This window comes from Cyprinus carpio, chromosome B7 (genome assembly GCF_018340385.1).
Source record: "Cyprinus carpio isolate SPL01 chromosome B7, ASM1834038v1, whole genome shotgun sequence".
NCBI lineage: Eukaryota > Metazoa > Chordata > Actinopteri > Cypriniformes > Cyprinidae > Cyprinus > Cyprinus carpio.
This window is the reverse complement of record NC_056603.1, coordinates 40,370,899-40,393,920: the sequence shown is the minus strand read 5'-3', so window position 1 is coordinate 40,393,920 and position 23,022 is coordinate 40,370,899. Positions and strand designations below refer to the sequence as shown.

Sequence of the window (23,022 nt, the reverse complement as noted above, 5' to 3'; positions counted from 1 at the left end):
AAAAAAATACAACAAAACAATGTATGTAAGATTATTTTAATGTGTTTACTAAACAATTCTGTAGATAACTTCAGTATTTTAAAGTCTCCATAAAAATGTAAGAATTTGAAAGAATACACTGGTTTTGACAGTAGAATTAATGTAGCTGTTTTATAAACTTTCACATTTCAGCTTTTAAATTCTTTCAGAAATTGGCCCCATTTAGTTCCATTGAAAGTGCCTCACTGTAACTTTTTTTTTAAACGAGGGACAAGTCGAAATTACTTTTTGCAGCAATCAACATAATACCATAAATGCTGTCGATTGAGCTCAACTTGCATTAACCTAGAATATTCTTTAAATGCTTGTTCCTAGCATGAGAGTCATTTTTACACGTCTATGATGAACAAATTTCTCACCTTGAATGTGAATACTGATTTAGTTTTTAGTGTTCCCCTGACCATTTCACCTGCGGTTGTTGCCTTTGAATGTCTGATCTGACTTTAATTGGTGTTTTTGGAGATGATTAAATAATTTCTTTGATTCAAATGAAATCAGTTAACTTAGATGTTTTCACACCGAGTAGATTTTTGGTTAATTCTATAAACATTTTACAGTGTAGTTACAAAACAGCCACACAGTGCTGCCTGGGTGACTAGCATATTCGTGTGTAAATGTTAAGCAGTGATATTTGTGTTTTGCTAACATGACAGACACACATGCTCTTTAGCTGTTCAAAATGATGGTATTCGCTGCTCTCAGTGTAACCCTGAATGAAAGTAAATAGTGTTTATAGAATTAAGCATTTAAAAAGAAAAACAGAAGGCCAAGGAGGTAGAACGCAAGACACTCAGGGAATCAGCCAGGTTCCGAGAAGAGAGCAGGGCCTTTGTTTGAAAAGTTCAAAGTAATTTTGCCAAATTTAGGTCATTTCACATTAGTACTCAGCGGGGAGCTGTCATTTGTGGGGAAAGAGAAAGCAAATAAATAAATAACCGATGGAGAAAGCTTTTTGTGCATCTCGCTCATATATTATTAGCCAAAAAATAAAATAAAGTAAAAAACACAACACTTCAAAGCATTGAGAAAAAATCCAACTCTGTTAAACTAATTAGCGACTTCGAAATGGGCTATGTCAAAGGTATATAGGGTTTGAGGGGTCAGGCGTGCTCACAACAGGACAAATGTAAGTCAGGAGAAGTCATAAGCGGTGAACGCCCCCCATCAGGAGAGCCAATCTCCCCCCTCCTTCCCTCGACCCGTCCTCCTCCTTTTTCCCCTCCATCTGAGAGCGCTAATGGAACAGTGCTCTTAGCCCAGGGCTCCAGCACCAGACCCCGCTCTGCATGAGGGATGTACTGCACTGCGGCCGGGGTCGCTCCCTTTGTGCCGGCTCTCCTTGGCCTCGCGGTAAAAAGAGCCATGCATGATTTCATACATGAAAGATATATGTAATTGGACAGCAGCAATGCCTATACGCCATATTTACAATTCTAAACAGAGGACGGGAGAAGCAATTCCCTTTATCTCTCTTGGTCATAGTCTCTTTCTCTGCCAGGAACGAATTTCTGCATATCGCAGACCCCATGATGTACAAAAATACATGAAATGCAGATTATCACACTTCTTATTTACTTTCATTATGGATGAGTTGAATGTGTCATTTTGACACAGCCTAGTGTCGCCTCGTTGTCCTGTCTCGTTGCTAGATCGCTTGGGCAAAAATAGAGGAATTATTCCCGCTGGCCTCACATTCTGACTAATACTGTGGCGGCAATGCTGTCGTCCAGTTCCTGAAAGGGACATCCCAATGCTTTGTTTATCCGTGGAGAGATAGCGAATCCATTTGTGTTTGTGGCCTTCATAATGCATCTTTAATAATGCAGTATAAATGAAATATTTGAGTTTGGAATAAGAATTTGGATTTTGCAAGGCTAAATGGTTTGATTTAATGCTAGGGAACATGTATGTCATTTATTTCTAAGTTTGCTTTTGACTTCACGCAGCAGAATCTGTTTTATGTGACATTTGACCAGTCCGTGTGGGTCACGTTGGGGACACACACAGTCATGTTGTGTGGTGGCCTGTTTTTGGTGGGGTCCCTCGTGGAGTGTTAATGTAGTGCCAAGTTAAACACCTCTCTTGTTAATTGTCCTAACGAGCTCATGCTTTGCCGTGAACGGCTTTTTTAATGGCTTGTTTTATGGGCGTGTGGAGCTCCAAGGCCAGACGGGGTCTCCGCCGACCCTTACGGGGGCAGCGTTCATGTGTTACTGGCCGTGATGCACAGCTTGTCCCTTTTTTAACGTCAACCCTACCCCCACCTCTAAATTTTGCAGAAGCCCACCTGCCTCTCTGAGTCCTGGAGGTCACAGGGGCGGGGGAAATGGCAGGGTTAAGCACCGTGCAACTATGTTCCAGCCGCTGTGGTCACTTGCATTTATACCCCAGCTACATCACCCACAAGACTAGTTGCGGGTTTTATGCTTTAGCAGAATTTGCTGGTGCATGTTGCTCCACTTGGCCTTTTCCTTGATCCTTATATTAATTATTATTCTTGTAATTACTTACAAATTCAATTTATAAATTACTAAACACAATATGTATTTTTTTTTAAGTTTTCTTTTTATTTTTTTCCCTTCATGATTAACATAATTAATGACATATTTTGAATCATTTTAAATTACTAAATTATATTTAAATAACATTAAATTTCAGACCATCTTAAACTATTAATTGTTATGAATAACTTATTCATACATTTATTACATTCATAGATTACTAGCAAATATTTTGTAACAATACAGTACACATGTGCATGTTTTGTGTTTCACTTTTTAGTGATTCAGACTTCACACACATGCATATTCATCTTCATATTTAGATTCAGAATTAAATATTTAATTTACATATTTTACACATAATTACTTCAATATTATTTACAAGATGTTTGGCAGCATAATTGTTGAAATATATAGTATTTGTTTGAAGTCCATCACACACACACACACACACACACACACACACACACACACACACACACACACACACACACACACACACACACACACACACACACAATTAAACATGGACTGCATGGAAGAATTTGTTCCTGGGTTTGTTCTTTCATTTGTCTTTGAAAATATTTGTCAACAAAATGTCATCTGTCTAATTTTTAAGCTAACTATTCATGACATTTGGGTCATGAAATCACTGTATTTCTTGGTTGGAAAATCAGGGTCTCCGCTTTGAGATGAAATGATTTCCTGAGCAAAGCTTTGCACATAATCCTGCCATATATGTCAGATGATAGAAGTGGGGAAGGATTTGCACGGTGACCCTTGGCGGAAGACCTATGTCTCTGTTGCCCTTCTGTGGCTGCTTCCACCTGCTATACATGAAAATTAACAGCCAGCTGTGGATATATAGGCCTAGCTTTGCTTTAAAAAATGCATTTGTAATAAATATGTGTCTTATATTGTTTTATGGACAGGTGGCCATATTTGTTTATTATTATGTTTCCTAGTAACTGGAATTGTTAAGGGTTGGATATTGTTTGAATGTAGTGAAAGCTCAGAATTATTTAGTTCAAATGGATGTACAGGCCTGAAATGCGCACATCGCATTGCATTTATTTATTGCATGTTGATGTCGAGAAGCGGAAAGACCATCTTCACTTTTCTGCTATTTTCTTGATATTTGATATCTCCTTTAGATCATTTTGTTGCAGTGCATTTCAAACCGGACAGTCGTTTTATTTCAGCCTGGGTTATTCTCTTACCTGCACAGAGATAAAATGAAGGTCGCAGAGAATCGGCGGTGTGAGGATGAGCTGGTTTGCAGTTGTAGCTCCTCTGGACGCAGACTTGCTCCAGGCTGCTTTTCTTTCTGATTGTTGCACGACCGTGAACAGATACATTTGTACTGCTTAACCGCACAGACAGTGAATATGATCCGTTCCTGGATTTTTAAAGGTGTATTTGAATGAGCTTCACGTTGTTTTCTTTAAGCTTATGCATTTATTGAGCAACATAAATGACTGTATATGTGATTGTGTGGGCGTATTGCTTTTAAGAGCACTTGTTGTTCTGATTTCGATAAAAAATAAATAAAAAAATAATAATAATAATAAATTAAAATAAATAAATAAATAAAAATAATGATAGAATTTTGCAAACAAAATACCGAGGTATATTTTGGATAAAAGTACTAATTGACAAGGTGGTGCACACACACACACACACACGGACGGACGCACGCAGGTGTTTTATGATACACTTTTCGATTAACACATTCACACATTCGGGTTTGTTTTTCTCGGCATTTTTAAAGGGTTATAATCAAATAGTGTTTTAAAATATTTTCCAATTATATCATCCATTTATACATCTAGACCTTTTCAGGCTGCTGAAACCGAGCCTAATAACACCATACATAATTTTATCAATCTGTATGCATATACAACTCAATGTTTTTAAATACATTGTGCAGAAGTTCGTTGTTTATTTTATTCAATAATTTATTTAGCTAGAATTAGAGTTCACCTATTAATTTTGTTTTCGAGTTACACTTGTTTGGAAAGTATCGGGTAACTTTAACGATCCAAATCTGTAACATTGGAAATTAATTGAAGGATACTTATTAATTAATTTAACAATATTTGCATAATTAATTAATCTAAAAGGTTAATGCGTAAAAACATTTTGGAGAAGCACAACATATAAGCTCGTTTTTTGAAAATGTAATTTTGATTAATTAGTGTTTATGAGTGCAAATTAAGTTTTTTTTATAATTAAGATAAATTGATATTCATGCTGTGCGTTATTCAAAATGTTTGTCTTACATTCTGCACAAAAAAGAGAAAATATCTATTAGCAGGAGCGTTCTCATTAATTAATTAATTTAGTAAAAAATTTAGTTAAAACTATGTTTTATTATTATTAATTTTAAACACAAAACATTGAAATGATGAGTAGCAGCACGTAATAACAAAGACAGAAACATATTTAGCCATGGACAACCTTTTGTTGTCTTTATTAACGCATTCGCTGAGATATTTAAATATTAGTGAATATAAAATGTGTTTTGACACACCAAAAGGAACATAGGCTATGTTAACATTTACCCCAGCGTTACCGAATTTTTGCGTTAATTAAGAGCGTCCAGCTCTTTTTTCAGTCTCATACTGGACATATTTGTTCCACATAGATATTTTGAGATGTCAGTTACAGTGTAACGGCAAAACATGCATCATTCTCATTACATGTATGTATTCATTGACTGTACTTTTATTGGTTTTAAATAGTTAATTTAAATGTTTATAACGTTATCATTTACGGAGTAAGATGCATTCAACGATCAAACATTTTACATCACTACAATAACAAATTCATGTAAATAAAACAGCCTCTTTTTAACCATTATACAGTGGCATTTGAAATAAGAGATGGCATGTTTTCATCTGTATGTAAAAAAAGAACGATGCTGTTCTCCTTCAGTATGTCTTTAAGGTGCATGATAATTAATACATTCCTTTGACGCGCATCATATTTGATTCACTCACGTGTTTGTCATATCTGCGAGCTGATTTATATCATAATAAGACAATGTCGTTTTATCTGTGAATCTTGATGTTACATAGTCATGAAATAATTTTGGAGTAAGTGCAATATTACTTATTCTGTCTCACAGCGTTTAATCATTTATACGCTGCTGTTTTTTTTCTGTATTATTATTTATGATTTCCATCATATCTGGTTTTTCCTAGCTCATGATATTTTCTTTTTCTGCTTTAAAATTGGCCTCTTTTCAAAAACTCACACAAAAAGGGTTTCCAGTCGTGCGCGCTACACACGATTCAACTATGGCTTCGTGCGTAAAGTTAAGATATTTGATAAAGCCGGGTGAAATGTTCATCAAGGAACCTAGTCATTCGCCAACAGACATTTACCTGTATGCATATGTGCTCGATTTGACGCAGTCCGGTGACATAGGACACGCACAGATCTGATGCAGATGGGAGATAGGGAACATATATTTTTGACAAGGCAGGTTCATGTTGTGTTTGAGCCCTTTGGCCAGAGTGAACATAAGAGGGCGCTGCCATTGCACCTGGTAACACGTCCTGCCCCATGCAGCCAACCGCGGCTTCAGGCCGGACAATGCTCCTGTGCTGTCAATGTCACAGAGTCCCAGTGTGCTTCAGACCAGCCATGCGCCACAGCTCTCATCTCCTCTGCTGCTGCTGTTGCAGTGCATGCGCTCTTCGGAGGGCCCGTTCCCAAAAAGCCGCTGCTGTTCACCGGTGTCCGAGTTAAATTTGTGTTAGTTAACCATGCGGGAAAATGCTAATTAAGCGCCAGATTCTTTCATTAGGTACGCATGAGGATGAAACCCCTTTGATAGCTCTATTCGAATGAACCTTGAACCTGTGTGCCTTCCATATTAATACAATAGCAAAATCCCTAAATATATTTATATTTATCTGAATACTATGTTTTTCTCTTTTTAATAAAGATGCAAGACTGTTTTCGCCTGTTTTCATTTCCTTACGGCTCGCTTCAGCGGTGGCACACGCGGTGCATGAGGGTGAAAAGCACTGGCTCTTTTTGAAACGCTGAAAAAAATAATAATAAAAATAAAAATACAAACATGTGATTTAAATTAAATTTTAACATAACATTCCTCTCCAAATTAAATTTAAAAAAACAATTCTAACATTTTTGTTTTCATCACAAATAGCAACGGATTGTGATTCTGTTGCTGCAGTTTAGGGTTCATATATGTGAAATTCATTGTTTGCACGCCGATGGACCGAGGTTTACACACACATCTCTAGTCGGATCAATCAGCATGTTCACCAGAGGGGTTGGTCATGCGTATTTGGAAGTCTGTTCAGTCATTCCCAGTCATATTTAGGACAAAGCATTCGCAATTGATTAAACCTAACAGATAAGAAACACATTTAGTCTGTAATAAAAGAGCATGCAATGACGATTCTGTGTGCATCTGCTGAAGAAAACGAAGCTCAGGTGATATCTGCGTCCATAAATACGGCTATCAAGCGCCAGACAGGACCACACTGCATATTCAAATGTGCTTAGATTGGCTATGGCAGGTTACAAAGTACAAAGCGACAGACAAGCTCTGATTCTGTCCCTTTTCACGCACCGGCCTCTTATTATCTCACTGCCCTTCTAACTCTTCGCGCACTCTATTTTCCATCCATTCATTTTTACAGTCCCTCTTTCCCAAGAGAGCAGGCACCTCACCAATCCTGAAGATTCTCTCAAGTCAAAATCCGTATGCATATCAAACATATGGACGTTTTATTTTGTAACTTTTCATTTGTCACTTCTGTTTTCCGTCGCACGTGACGGAAGTTAGTTCCTGCGAACGTGTAGTCCTGCTTACTATTTCATATATCTCTCCATTTGCGCGTCAGCAATATAAAAATGTATGCTTTTAAACCTAGAACGTACATTTAGGCTATGCGAGCACACACACGGACACCCACGCGCTATCCACGCACATACAGCAGCAACTGTCACGTCTAGCCTATATTATTGCACGAGGCCAGAGTGTTTAATACTGCTATTGTTTGTATAATGCATTCATAGCCGTATTTGATAATGCTTCAGTGCAATGGATTTCATAGAGGCTAGGTGTGTTTCCTTGAAACTCCCAATGCGAGTTCCATACTGACTGCATGCTCTCCAACATGTTCTCTATAATAGGCTATGGCATGAGATGGAAATAAAATAAAATACAACATTTATTATATTCTATATATTTATTAAAACAACATATTTTTTACTGGAATGTTATTAAACTGGAATAGTACATTTCTTCTGATAATAATTATCAGAATTATTTATTCTGTAGCACGTTTATGACAACTTCAGTACTTAATCCTAAAATATTATACACACAATAATCAATTATAATCGTGCAGAACACAATAAACATGCAATTATTATTATTTATTTATTTTTACATACAAATGCTACATATTGCCTAATGCGAGAGTAAATGATAGCACGGAATTTGGCATCATGTATTCTGAGAAACAATTCGGAAAAACACAATGTCTTAAAAGAAAAAGAGAGAGAGATAGAGAGAGAGAGAAAAGAAAGTTACAAAAAAATGTATTTATATATGAAAAATATATGATCATTTTCCAATAAACATTATGCAATCGATAAAAACAGGTATTTGGCCCCTTAGAGTTGTCAAAAGCGAAAGTAGTCATTGAGAGGGAGAAATGAATTGTCATTTCTTTAGTGAGAATCAACAATAGAATTATCATGAGAAAGGACACTGGCCTGGGCTCAAAGGTCGGAACTGGGATACACGCTTTTGATTCGGGAAGAGGGCGTTTTAAATGACCACCAAAAGCAGGAGAATTGTTTTGGGGCAAAGTGAAAAAAGCAAACCTGTGGAGAAACCCACCGATCTATACTACAGTTGTTACTATTGATCAAATGTCACCTCTTTGAACGCACGCGCTTGAAAGTTACACTACTTATCGAGAATTATTAAAAAAGCACACAGCATGTAACGCGTATCGTGTCATTTTATTGCCTCTGACTGTTTAAGGAGAGATTTACATGTTATTTAAATCTCTAACTAGCTTAAATAAACATGACTTGTGTTCAGATGCTGTTTAAATTCTCTTTAAATCGTAATAACACATGAAAGACAACACATTGAGCTGTTTATTGCTATAACATTAGGTAAAGTAAGATAAGTGCAGGAAGGAAAATGTTCATTAAAGAACTTGTTTTTTTTTTACATTGCACTCTCTCCCTCTCTTCACCTACTGTCTGTGAGTGTGTGAGAGTGAGGAGAGAGAGATAGAAACAGAAAAAAGAACATTTCATAGCCTATATTAAAATTGTTCAAAAAATCTATACAGTGTTTTTTGGTTCACCTTTCTATCGAGTCTACTCTTAAAGATTATATCTAAAGAAGCATCTCTTATCATATATTGCTGATCGTCTCAAAGTGAATAAAATACGTAAGCTACATCGCGTTTGGATCTGACAGGAATTATATAGATTTGTCCAGAAAAGCTAAAAAGAGGGAAGTAGTTGTTTTTGCACTGTCTAGTTTTTGCACAGTTTTTCCTCGCATTCGGTTGCAATGTCTTGATTCTTCCTCGTGCACTCATCTCAAGATCCAGCATGAGGGGACAGACCGTGAACGTAAATACAGGCAGTATATCGAGGTGTTACTACGACAGATAAAAGTCCAACTTCATTTATTACACCTAAAAATTATAATACTTAATAACGGTTTTACAAATGTTATGTTACATGCATAATGTGTAGTTTTCAGAAACAGTTTAGATTTACTTCAGAAAATGACAAAACTAAAAAATACAGATATAATCCTATATCACGTAACGTGCATGCTGAAATTATAACATTTAACACCGCACAGTGTTTTAATAGTTCCTGTGTGCATCTATACAGTAGTCCAAAAGCTCATCTTTATAACTAGATTAAAAAAAAATAATAGCCTAATAATAAAGGCGTTTATTATTACCGTGTATATTATAGCCTACTTCTTGTCAGTAGCTACTGTTCTCGGCATGCTTTAAAGTTTGTTGTTCACCATAAGTGCATATACACTAAAACATACTAAAATATTTAGTTTAATTAACATTTGCACTGATAAAGCTTCAGAAAGAGTGATCCGTTATGTTATTGTTAAAGCTGTCTTTGTTTCACTTTTGCCTGTTCTAAAAGAAAAAAAAAAATCTAAACAGTGTTAACCCAGTCATAAGATTTTTGTTTTATTAAATGCGAGGCAAGGAAAGTGTGACGAACTTGTTGGGTTTGTAAGCGCTCTAAAGTTGGTGTTTTCGAGGTTCTAAGTGCTTTATTTCATTTCTTAAACATACTTGTTTTGATTCCTAAATCTAAAACTAGCGTCTTCCGAGCAAATAACACCGGCGCGTAAACACTGTGCAGCGGGGCTCCGCGCGCGCCTCTCCACTATTAACTTTCAGTGTCTTCCTTCTCATCCAACTCTTACTTTGTGCTGTACTTAATTCCATATTTTCAATTCCCGATCACTACTTTCCTCTTTCTCGTTCTCCATCTATCCATCCATCCCTCCCTCCCTCCTCTATCTCCCTCCTCCCTCTCTCTCTCCTCGGCTCTCTGCTGAATCTTATTGATCCAGAAGGTGGCTAATTAGCCCTTCCCGTCGTGCCTGTGTAATGAAGCACATGCGCACTGAATTAATCACAGCCATTTTTTTTTAGCAGGAAACTAATTAGCAGGAATAAAGATCCAAAGAGTTTTTTTCTTTTCAATCATCAGATCTCACTTTCACCTCTTCCTCTCTCCCTCTAACACAAGACTCATCGCCTGCTTTGCATCCAAATTATTTTTATATTGCCTTTACAACTAATACTCCGGTTTTTTACTCTCCGCAACAACAATGATCTTTCTTTTACCATCATCCTAAACGCAAACTGACCAAAAGGGACTGCCTTGATGGGATCTTTAGCCAAAGCGTCTCAATACTGGATTAAAAAGCAAGGATCTCAAAGCGGCAGCCAAACATTGTAAGTTGTAACTTTGCTTTCTCTTTCTTTCTGTCTCTCTCGTAGCGTTACGATTTCTCTTTAGTTTCAATAACAGACTAAAGCGATGGCTTTCGGGATTTCGCCGTAGCAGCCCCGGCTTTGCCTATTCTCCTAGCAGGATAAAGAACAGGCGATCTCGAGATATTTTCATGCAAGTTGCTTTTATTTGCTGCCGTTTATTAGTATCGTTACCTGTGTTTACATCTGGCTTCGTCCTCGCTCTTCTCGTGACTGGAAGAAAAGAAAAGGGCAAGACAGCGATTCCTTTTTCCAAACAGTTGGATTTAAAACACACTTCTGCATGTTCATGTATTCACACGGGTCACAAAAGGACCGATTAGTGTCAAGAAAGAGGTTTTTGAGAGGGTTTCGATGTGCGAAGCTGCTGGGAGAGGAGCGGGAGCTCTGCGCGATCGCAGCCGGGAGAGGAGCGTCTTAGTCCAGCCTCCGAGTCCGTCCGCGTCCGCTGAGCGGGAAGCGTCGCCCGCTTTTCCATTTTTTACACCGATATGCTCGTTCGTCCTCTACTTTCATTTCCTCTCTCATATAGCGAGCAAAAATCCTCAACATTGCGCCGATCGTTACTTTTTCGTGTCCCCTCTAGTGTGGATTTCTCCGCCCTTTGCTGTGCATTTCAGTTCCTTTACTTTTTTCGTTTCTGTCACTTGCGCCGTCTTTTCTCGTATTAATTTTTTTTTTTTCATTCCAGACGACGTTAAAGTTGTTCTTTGCTGCTTCCCAGCCGGAGTCACATGCAAATCGATAGGCATGTGTGTGTGAAGTGTGTGCGAGTGTTTAGGGGAGTGTGTTTGGTATAGAGACGGGTCTCAGGAGCGGTTCAGCCGGAGCTCACAGAGCCCTAAGAGCCGCGCCACACACCACAGCGATTACGGCGAATGACCTAAAACTAAAAACCCACTCTTACGGCGTGAATTTGTGCATCTAAAAATCAAAACAATAGAATAAAATGTAAATTCGACAACAAAGACGATGAGAGCAAAATCAGAATTACGTTTTAGAACTTGCGTACGTTCTCATGAGGTAGAAAAATAGAACGAAAAGGAGTTTTCAAATTATAAACAAAGCCAACAACTTCGCCTCGCTTAGATTGAACTAACTTAAACTACTGAGGCGAAATTGCCCCCACAAACAGACAAGGGGCTCGAATTTTAATAAAGCCAAAACTTAATGAAGACCACAGGTGTAGCATGAATTTAAAAAAAAAATGGAAATGGGGACTTAAAAAGTAGCATGAACGAAGAGCTATTGAGAGATAGATAGTCCTTCCAACGTATACGGACAAGAACAAACGGAAATGTGGATCCATAACAATGATACAATATAGCCCACAGTGAGATAGAAAAAGGAGAAAACAGAAGAGATGCAATGGAAGGACAGACAGACCCAGAGCTGACTGACTGTTTGCTAGCTGCTCATGGATGTGCAGAGTTGGGGAAGAAAGAGAGGGGGAGGTTGAGAGACTTGGGGTCAGACGGCAAGAAACAAGGGAGCAGGGGTCACCGAGTGAGTGGAGGAAAGATAAAAAAGAAAGAGAAGGGAAAAAACCCAACATTACCCAGCCAGCGAGGAGTGGGAAAAGAGTGGGGTTGGTAATGTTGTGGGGTCACACAAACAATACATCGAGATTGTTGGGGTTAGCAGGACTATAAAAATGTACCTCAAGTTTGATCAACAAAAGAGCAGTCGGAAGGAGAGCATGTCTGATTTTCCACTAGAAAAAAAGTCCTTAGTTTGATGTAATGGATTATTATTATTATTTTGTTGGAGGAGAGAGAGAGAGAGATAGAGAGAGAGAGAGAGAGAGAGAGAGAACACTCATGAAGGAAGGCATGCATGCAAAGAGAGTTGAGAGGATAGACGGGGTCAAATAGCCATGGGCCATATCGAAGAAATCAGGGAAGAGGTCAGAAAAACACAAATCCCAAGATCTTTTTATCCTTCCCGACGTGTCGTAACAAGAGGAACCAGAAGCTAACGTAGGGACAACACACACTTTTTTAGGATAAGACTCTGAAGTGTCTGGAAAGCGTAGGTTTTTGCGTGTTTTTTTTTTTTTTTTTTTTTTTTTTTACAAAAAGGAATTATCACAACAGAATTGCAGAAATCTGTGTATGTGTGTGTGTGTGTGTGTGTGAGAGAGAGAGAGAGAGAGAGAGAGAGAATGGGGGGCAGGAAAAGCCATTGTGTGTTTTCGTTATTATATTTCAATCTTTTTCCTTTTCTTAACCGTTTAAAAGAGGGCATAGTTGGCAAACTAGCTTCTCTGTTTTTAGGAGAGAGAATGAGGGAGGGAGGGAGGGAGGAGAAGGACAGATAAGTCAGGGGTTTAATGTCTCTCGGCTCCCTAGTAGAGGGGTGGCAATAATTACAAGCGTCACACAAAAAGGATATATAGTATAATTCAGATGCTGTGCATGGACTCTCTCTCTCTCTCTCTCTCTCTCTCTCTCTCTCTCTCTCTCTCTCTCTCTCGCTCCAGCTCTTCCTTATCCTTTCCCTTCCTTTCTCCCTCTCTTTCTCTCTCTGTGCTCTGGCTTTTACCATCACAAAACAAAGACAGCAGGCAAGGTCTTTGCCATCTCACTCACTCTTCAAAAACTCATTGATAGGCTATTCAGGGCTAATCCTTTTGCGGACAATGATTTTGAGGGCAGTTGACTCATTTCTAGGAAGTCATATTGTTTCAGTATTTGTTGTCTGTCTTGCCTTTTGTGTTTCGCCTGGTCATGAAACACTTTAACATGTAGCGTTTAGTAACCCTCGTCCGTATTCAAGCAGTGTAAAAACTATGTAGCGTAGTGTGTATGTACTTAAGTCAGGGAAAACACTGTCTTATTATAGGCTCTGAACAGATTTGTGTGCTTGTAAGGATATTCGCTGGGTTACAGAAAATGTCTGACTGAGTTGTGCATATGTTTGCGTTGTGGTTTGGCTGAAGGTTTGCATTGTCTCAATTCTTTCAGGCTTTTCGCAAGCCTACAGAAAGATACAGACAGGCGCTGTAGTCTGTTTATTTGTACCTGATTTGAAATAAAAGAATAAACGGCTCACCGTTTCTAAGATACACAAGGACACAGACTATAGTGTAATTATTGATTTTTCACCTTAGTTTATACGTACATGTGTCAGATTTTTTGTACGTTTAATTTAGCTTTAAGTTTAGATGTAAGGACATTGTGTTGGATGATATAATGTTTTTGATTTAATTAATTTTTATTTAGAAAAAGCAGTCTTAATTGATGTAGTTTTCTAATTAGAATTTGATAATAATTTGCTGTACTCATTTGTACCGCAATTAATGTTAAATAAAAACGATTTACTTGTATTACAGTTAATTTATTAACATTTATAACTATATTATTACAATTATAGTTATTATTTCCGTTGTTCTTGCTGTTTTTTAGAATGTTGTTTAATTGTAGTTTTGCAGGATTTTTATGCTGCTCATTTGATACTGACGCTTAGTGAAACTGCTGGTTCAGCAGTAGATTTGCTATATTTGCTTTCTTTCTCTTTCTATTTTTTTTTCTCCTGTGTCTTGATTTCTGGTCACTTCCTCTTACAACAACAATTGTACATATTTCCAAGTGTACTCTTCCTGGTCATGTATGGTGTATAAATGGAGATGCTCGATGACGAGACGGCGTGCCGTGTGTCGTATGAGTGTGTATGGATATCATCGTGGAGATATAGGGCAGGGGGAGACTGTGCTTTCCTCTTTACCCCTCCCTATTCTTTCTCTCTCTCTCTCTCTCTCTCTCTCTCTCTCTCTCTCTCTCTCTCTCTCTCTCTCTCTCTCTCTCTCTTTCGCTGGCACCCTTAGGGAAAGCCTCAGTGATGTCCTCAGTGGAAGAGGGCCCTCTTTGGGTCAACATCAATGACAGGCCGCCTCTGAGTACACTGCATGATAATAACAGTAATATTAAATGTTTAGACATTTCATTCTCATTTATTTTGTAATCACTATTGCACCACTAAATATAAATTATGCATTAAATTTAATATTTATTTTATACTGTCTTATATTATCTTACTTTACACAATACAAAATAGCACAGCTATAGTCAGCATCAAATACACTGATATTTTTAAAAAGCTTATATATATATATATATATATATATATATATATATATATATATATATATATATATATATATATATATATATATATATATATATATATGTTGTAGTAACAAAAAACACACCGCTTAGAGATGGTCCAATGTGAAGGTAAAAGCAGTGTGTGTATGTGTGTGTGGAGAGGAGCCGATCTCTGTCACGAGTTTTCCATTAATCCAGTCGTGCCGAGGAGGCGCGCAGAGAAAGCCCAGCCACCTCCATTTGCTGTAGGGCTTGGATTGTGTGTGTGTAAATTAGGTTAGCAGGAGCACTGGGTCTGATTACACTTGATGGTTTTGAATATGCAAGCCTGTGCAGTCAGGACCAGTTCTTCCAGTCGTCCCATAATGAGGGGGAGGACAATGGCGTACATGTCAGTGCTATCATTAAACCACGGACAGGGGTAGGCTGAGCGTGGGTGGGGAGGATGGTCTGTGTGTGTGTGTGTGTGTGTGGAGGGGGTTCAGGGATAGTTAGGTACGCTATACCTGTGTAAACTCAGCTTTTACCACAAGCTCAGCTCAAGCCGCGGTTTCACCTTTCAGACGGTTGCACTGACTGTCTGCATGTTTCTTTCTGCTTCCTCCTGCCCCCCCCTCCTCTTCTTTTGCTGTTTTCTCTTATTTGTTCCCAGTGAAGTTGGCAGAAATGTCTGTGGCTTGCTGTTTCACAATATGTTGTCATGTTAACTGTCTCCAAATCATTGCGGTGGAGATTTATGATAGAGAAAATATGTGTGTGTACACGTGATTGTGTGTGTTATGCACATCTCATCTGTCTATTTTTTTTATTGAATTTATTATATAATCCTTTTTTTTTCCAAACTAATTTTTTTTCCTGCTGTTTTCAGGATCATTTCTGTTTTGCATATATACACACGTGTTATAACAGCGTGATTTAACTACCACATCCAAACTGCTAAATAAAGTGCTTCTATATTTGCTTTGAAAGGAAAAAATGTGCGATAAAAAACAGAAGGAGAGAAGCAGAAGTGCTCACCTGATCTAGTGGATCCTGTGCTGTTTATAGACAGGGCCAACCTTGAAAAGGAGATCTTTATATGTTTGTGTGTGTGGAACGGGGACAGGAATTCCTCTTTTATTAGGAGAAGCTGCTTTTGCACATTTTCCGTCGGTCAGGGAATATTTTGAGAGACAGACGTAGCCCTCAGCATTTGTCATTCACAGCTAATGTCATGAGGACGTACAATGCCTGCATTTGACAAACTCGTGTGAAGCAAAATAGCTAATTTATGAAAAAAAAACCAGACAAAAGATTGGTGCCATTTTTGTGTATGCACTGTCAAACTGTCAAATATTAACCGAAGAAATGGAATTGATATTTGCATAAATATATATGATCCAAAAGCAGATGTTATCTCAGGGTGTTTTTGCTGTGGTATGCCCCCATGTGTGTCGTGTGTGTTTGTGAGGGTAAATTCTAGCCTAGTAGCATGGCTGCACGGGCGGCAGTGTTATAGAGGCCATGGGTAATAACAGTGTAGCCGGCCACTGCAGCCGAGGCTAGTTTCAGAAAAGACAGCTCCACGTTCTTCAAAGCAGAGATGGACCTGCTCTCCCCCCTCTTTTTCGTTGCACCCCGAAGCCCAGCGTCCGGCCCTCTGCGCTGTCGCTTATCATCACAAAGAGGCATAATGCATAAAACATGGAGGACACACAGACACTGGCAGCCCAGGTCGCCTTTCTCTCCATGCAGAAACAAAGCGTGAGGTCCTGTGCATGCCAGTGACTTTGACCCAATCCTTGCCTTCTCTCTCTCCCTTTCACTCTTGTTTACTCTTTCATTTTTTCGATCACTTTTTTCAAGTGTGCACACTTATTTTTGTGCAAATGCACGCATGCGAGGGTCTTACAAGTGACATTTTCAAATGAAAAGTCCTCTTTATACACATAATAATGATGTTTTCATTAATCATATTTAGAGACAAAAATGTTAGATGAATATTGTCATAAATGTGTTTTATTAATCAAATAATTATTATATATTTTTAAATAATTATAATTATCAATTGTTATAAGAATAAAACATTTAAATAGTAAATACAGTATAATTAACAATTCTCAATTCTTATTTGACTATATGTCTATATATATATATATATATATATATATATATATATATATATATATATATATATATATATATATAATATATATATATATCAATGTAATATATGTTTTATATATTAAAAACACACAAAATGTTCTAAAATTCTAATATTAGAAAACTCTGTTTTAATGGCTATTTTTTATGATAATAGTATGATTTGTCGATAGCAGACTTGTGCGGTGGTGGAGGCCTTGAGAGAGTCTGCAGATGTCATTTTTCCAGCGCATTTTACGCTTAGCACGGCATGTGATACAGCCAGTGTTAGCCTCGGCTAGATTAGCACCATGACATGAAAACAGACCTGGATTGAGTGTGTGTGTGTGTGTGTGTGTATCGGTCGAGGAGTGTCACTGTATTATGCTCTCTCTTGATTTCCTGGCTGTGTTAGATCCCAGAATGCAGTCATTTGTTGCATTACTGCTGCATATATAATGCAATTATTCAGCTACTTTACATGTTGCCATTTTAATGCAAGAATATTTGTTGCAAACTTTAAGACTTAAATAAGACTGATATGTCATTCCATATGTAAATAATATTTTAAAACTTAAAATTGTATTGCATTTTTTTTTCTTTTTCCTTTTAGGCTGCATATTGCTCAGCAGTGGTGCCGCTGAACATATAAATAGATTTTCATGAAACGTGCAGCACATTTTTTCCTGAGTGACAAATCGGCGAGTGTGCTTAGATCATTTGCAACTGAGCGCCGTGCTGCATGCGCTGTCAGTAACTCGGGCCGTTTCTGTGCATGTGAGTGAGTGATCGACAGCACGCGTGCGTGTGTGTGTGTGTGTGTGTTTGTGAGGGTTGCAGGAATGCTGAGTGGGGACGGGTGAAGCCCGACAGGCTGATGGCACTTCCTCTCTGTGTACGGCACAGCTTATCCTCCTCAGGATTAAAGACAGCAGGAAAGAAAAGAGCGATGGCAGGAGCCCCCTCTCTCTATCTCTCTCTCTCTCGCTCGCCCTCCTCTCTCCCTTTTTCCGTGTTTGGAGAAGGGGGAAAAAAACCTCAAACAAAAAGCGTGATTCATTTGCAAATGTGCAGCAGCCCATACGGGTCCCCCATGGTGCACTGGGAGAGGAGGAGCAGAGAGAGCGAGGATGAGAGGAAATAAAGGTATAGTAGAGTCGTTCGATTCTGTCGTTGTGGCGTTGAGGCCTAGCCGTACTTGTCAGGCCAGTCGGACTCTTGAATCCATTAGTCTGGTCTGAAACAGAGTGGCTATTACAAACTGTGCCATGTATCATTGAGTGTTTATGTGTGTGTTTCTGCACGTGTGAGAGGAGTGCTTGTGGTTTCCATGTTGTGTGAGTGTGTGTGTTTAGGCACTGAAGGGGTTAAGAGGCAAAGAGATACCCCTTTGTCTCGGCGGCCCTCTTTGTCATTGTTGTGCTGGAATTGAGCTCACTGCACCTCACTTGACCACAGCACAGCAATAAAATGGCCCCTAAGTGCTACGGGCTCCGTGTCCCTCTAACAGCACCTCTCCTTTGGGCTTTCACTTCTCTCTCTCTCTCTTTCACACACACACACACACACACACACACACACACACACACACACACACACACACACACACACACACACACACACACACACACACACGTGCAGAATTTAATACATGTTATATGTTACATATATGTTACACCTGTTTCCAGTGCCTTTTATTTTTCTTCACCTTTTTTTTTTTACTTGACAGAAGAGATAATTGTTATTTATTTTACATTTTATTCTCAAAATATAAACTTGAATCATCCAGTAATTTTTAACTGTTGTTCCAAACTGTAGTCAGTCATGGGATAACCTAATATAATAATTTATTATATTTATTTACTTGTTTATTATTAATTATATATATATATATATATATATATATATATATATATATATATATATATATATATATATATATATATATATATATATATATATATATATATATATATATAGCCACACATAATAATTATCTTTATTATAATTAACTATAACTGTCACCTATCACTGAACAATATGTTGAATATTGTTGAATTTAAGGGTTTTTTGTTTTTATTTTCTCACTCTTTAATTCATATGTAAACTTAACTATATAAATTTAAATCAACATTAACAATTCATTTATGATGTTATGGTACTTATTCCAGCAGCACAAGCGATACTATATTGTCTGTGCTAGTCATTTGACATGTTTTATATAAAAACATAATTAAAGGTGATACTGTGGTTGTGTGACTGCATTACACACAACCACAGTATCACCTTTGTGTCTGTCTGTCTGTGTGTGTGTGTGTGTGTGTGTGTGTGTGTGAGAGAGAGAGAGGATCAAGGCCAGTGTCTGGTAGAGTGTGTAGACAGATCACATCCGTCTCTGGCAGCCATTTTGGTGCCATTTCAAATATATCTATGAGGAAATAAATTTAGGATTCAGTTCTGCTTTATTTTACATAATGCATCTTTTATGCAACCATAGTCTCAGACTGACAATTTAATATTTAAAAATGATTCTAAGAAGCACTGTTATATGTAAATGTATATTTGTACATTTATTAGATCTGTTATTTTGCTCAATATCACTGCGTAAAAATGCTTTTAATTTAGTACTTTTATATTATTTTAGCAGTTTATTTACAAGCTGTAAATAAGCTCTACCAGCTTTTTTTAATAAAAGAAAAATATGACAGCAGTGCGCAAATATCAGTGTCTGTGTCTCAGCGCTCAGAATAAGTAGTGTTGTTTTCAATAGTAATGATGATTGTTTACTTCGCAGAATTCTTTTCCTCCCAGACATTATAATTAAATGTTGGGCAGAAAAAAAGCTGTCTCTTCTTGTCGCCTTCCTATCACATAGGTATTTAATGAGACATGAGAGGTGTGGTGTGATTGGTTTATTGGCACGAGGAGTCCTGTGAGAGGTCAGCTCATTGGCTGAGGTGTGTAATTGGTACTGTTGGACACCCCTCCACCCCCTCTTGGGTGTAACTTGTTTTTGCCAGGTGCACGGCGCTCTCTATTAAGTGTTACATAGGACCACAATTAAATCAGGCCTGAGTGAAGTTGTACTATTGCTGTTTCAGGACGGGGCGTCTGGACACTCATCCTTTACCCACATGTGCACACACACAACCTTTTTTATTCATTTTGTGCATTTTAAAAATCAAATATATAGAAATAATTCAAAGGGGCAGTGTGACAGTGTGTGGAATCACCCTTTTGTCGTTTCCGTTGAATCAACCTTACGTCCTAAGGTTGTAACATATTCAAGCCTGTCCTTATTCTAATTTGGGGGTCTGGATGAGTGAGCTTGGGGTGTGATCGTGCCACCGGAGCCAGACAGCCACAATAGATTGGTGACCCCCACACCGTGACGTCACACGTGCTGTCTGCCATTCTGTCATATGTCAACCAGAGACCGACCTTTTGTGACACACAACCAGTATCAAGTACTATATTCAAATTTTAAAGTCAACATGACTTACAACATTGACTGTTTACTTTCTTAATGTATGTTGGGTTAATATTGGAACAATTCATATGTGCCTGTTAAAAAAATGCACACAAACAATTGCTATAACATCACTACAATAACAATTGTTTGTCTTTTTAATTTTTAAATGTGCAAAATGTAATAACTTCTTATTCTGATAGCTTATTATACTAACATTATTTTTTTAACTACATAATAAAAAAGAATAATGAATAAATAGGTGTTGCTTAGTCATGTCTTAAACACGTGTTTTTCCCCCCCATGGAGCTGAAGTAACCATATCTGTGTTTCGCACCCAATTTTAATGAACACCTCATTTTTTTGTAATTTTTGAATTTTTTTGTCTAAAGCTGTTTAAACTAACCAGACAGCAAAGAAGGAGAGAGTGGGAGAGAGAAAGAGAGAGGAGTGTAGGGGGGTCAGTCAGAGGTGAAAGACAAGCTTGGCGCTCACATGAAACATTTATGGATCATTTACTTTTTCAAGTGCCAGTCTTTTGATCTTTTTTCCCTGTCCCCTTTTTTCGATGTGCTTTGTGACGAGTTTGTAAATGTACACATAAGCGAGATAACATTCTCCCCCCTCTTTTTCTCTTAATGTAGTTTAACCTGATGGCTGTGTTTAAAGGTAGACTGGATGATACTGGTTGAGGATTGCAATGACTTACAGTTGCTAGAAATACACATCGAAGGCTAATTTATTATGTACCACGTAAATATTAATATCTAAAGCGGGTTAAGACTGACGTTCTGTCAGGGAATATGACACTCGTGTGACATGGCATCAGAATCGGTCAGAAGTCCAAATCACATACATTATATGTAACTGAGTCAAGTTACATGTAAAAATATCCACTTAGCTTGCTAAGTTAAAAATTGGCTTCCTCGCATAAAAAAGAAGAAATGTTAATGAGATCTATTTAACCTCTCAGTTATGTTACTGAGCCAGATCAGTTTTTTTATTAATATTATTTAAAAAGCACAGATGTTTCTTCTCTAAAATTTCAGAAAAGATGTCACACACTGCTATGGAAGCCGGTAATAATAAAGCAAGGTAATTGCGGCTTTTTATCTCACAATTCTGACTTTTCAATTCTGACTTTTCTTTTTAATTCTGAGTTCATATCTTGCAATTCTGAATTTATAACACTCAATTTCGAGTTATAAAGTCAAAATTACGAGTTATAAAATCAGAACTCAAAAACAAAAACTAGAAAAAAAGAAATATAAAAACAGAAATGATATAAAACAAATAAAAACAACTATAAAAAAAGCAAATCCAAAATTACAACACACAAAGTTGGACTTTGACTTGCAGTTCCAAGAAAAAAAGTCTGAATTGTGAGTTTATATCTCACAATTCTGACTTTAAAACTCTTTATAACTTTATAACTCGCAATTGTGAGTTTATATCATGCAAATCTGACTTAACTCCCAATTGTGAGAAAAAAGAAAGTCAGAATTGCAAGATATGAACTCGCAATTCTGAGAAAAAAAGTCAGAATTGTGAGAGAAAAAGTCACAATTACCTTGTTTTATTTTTTATTTAGTGGCGGAAACAGGCTTCCATACACTGCACCAAGATGCCAGTGTCTGAAATTAAAGCTAAAATCTCACAAAGAACTCAAACATTTCTCATCCAATTCATCCCAGAACAAATTGTTACTGTGTTAACAGTTGTCTGTAATTCTATCTTTCCTAAGGAATTTTTAGAAGAAGTGTCTGAGAAAAAGTTGCTACTTAAATAAAGAATAACTGAAAACTCCACCGAGAATATCCCTAGCTCTGAAAGAGTAATAACAATTCATCAGAGTCCGATGAGGGTTCGTTTTAGGCAGAGCTGCTACAGTCGCTGCTGTGAGGGCCAGCTGTGTGTGTTTTTCTTAGTGTTCTGTAGCTTATCTCCGTTCTGGTGTGGGTAACTCCTGTTGGTGACTTTCATTGTGTTTACAGTGGATGGGATGGAGGGGTGGAAGGAGCACAGACACTCGTTTCATCACTTCCTTCCTTCTCTCCGTTTTTATGAATCGATGTGTCATAACAACTGCTAGAGACGTGGAGGAAACTGAAAGAGAGAGAGAGGAACAAGGGGGGAGACTCATGGAAAGGAAAGAATTGTTGCATGCTGTACAGAAAGAGAACAATAGCAGCCATCCCAAGGCTAGATGAGGTGATCACTTAACGGCTTCAGGGAAGAGGTTATGTGTTATTTTTATTTCCCAACTCCATCTGTGGGGCAGAGCGCTCGCAGTATCAGGGGTCTAAGCGGGCTGAAAGAAAACGTATTAAAACTTCCTGAGATCACAGTGTGTGCGCTTGCCTGTTTTGTCAGGGCTCATTTCGTTGGGTTAAAATGCTCTCGTGACATAAGCGGAGAAACAGGAAGCCTGGCTGCCATCTTTCACAATCTCCTTCGAAACAGGAACTGAGAGCAGGCCAAGCCATGGCCCCTCGCCGCTAGCAGATGGGTGCCAACCTGTTGAAGGCAAAGGGCACGGGGGAGGAGAGCCGCAGAGGGGGCTTGTGTCTGCTGTGGGCCCCCTGGGATCCCTTCCCCTCTCCTGGAGGGTCCGGAGGAGTGGTCACCGTCTGTTATGAGCATGGCTCGTGATGGTGTGTTTAGCACTTGGCAGCGAGAGCATTTATATGCAAATGCTAAACAAGCATTGGTGAGACTAATTACGGCGG

The 23,022-nt window shown here is 38.1% G+C and overlaps 1 protein-coding gene across 10 annotated transcripts in view; it reads left to right on the top strand.

Moving 5' to 3' along the window:
• The window catches only part of LOC109092800 (zinc finger homeobox protein 3-like), a 334,135-nt gene that overhangs the window by 177,441 nt on the left and 133,672 nt on the right, over positions 1-23,022 (top strand). For 2 of the 10 annotated variants that reach the window (XM_042728660.1, XM_042728649.1), the window contains exon 1: positions 6,757-10,558. The exons of 6 other annotated variants lie outside the window; for them this stretch is intronic. The gene's annotated coding sequence lies outside the window, so the exon portion shown is untranslated. Of the gene's footprint in view, positions 1-6,755; positions 10,559-17,005; positions 17,971-23,022 lie in introns of those variants that run through there. 2 more of the 10 variants (XM_042728656.1, XM_042728659.1) reach the window with 2 other exon arrangements.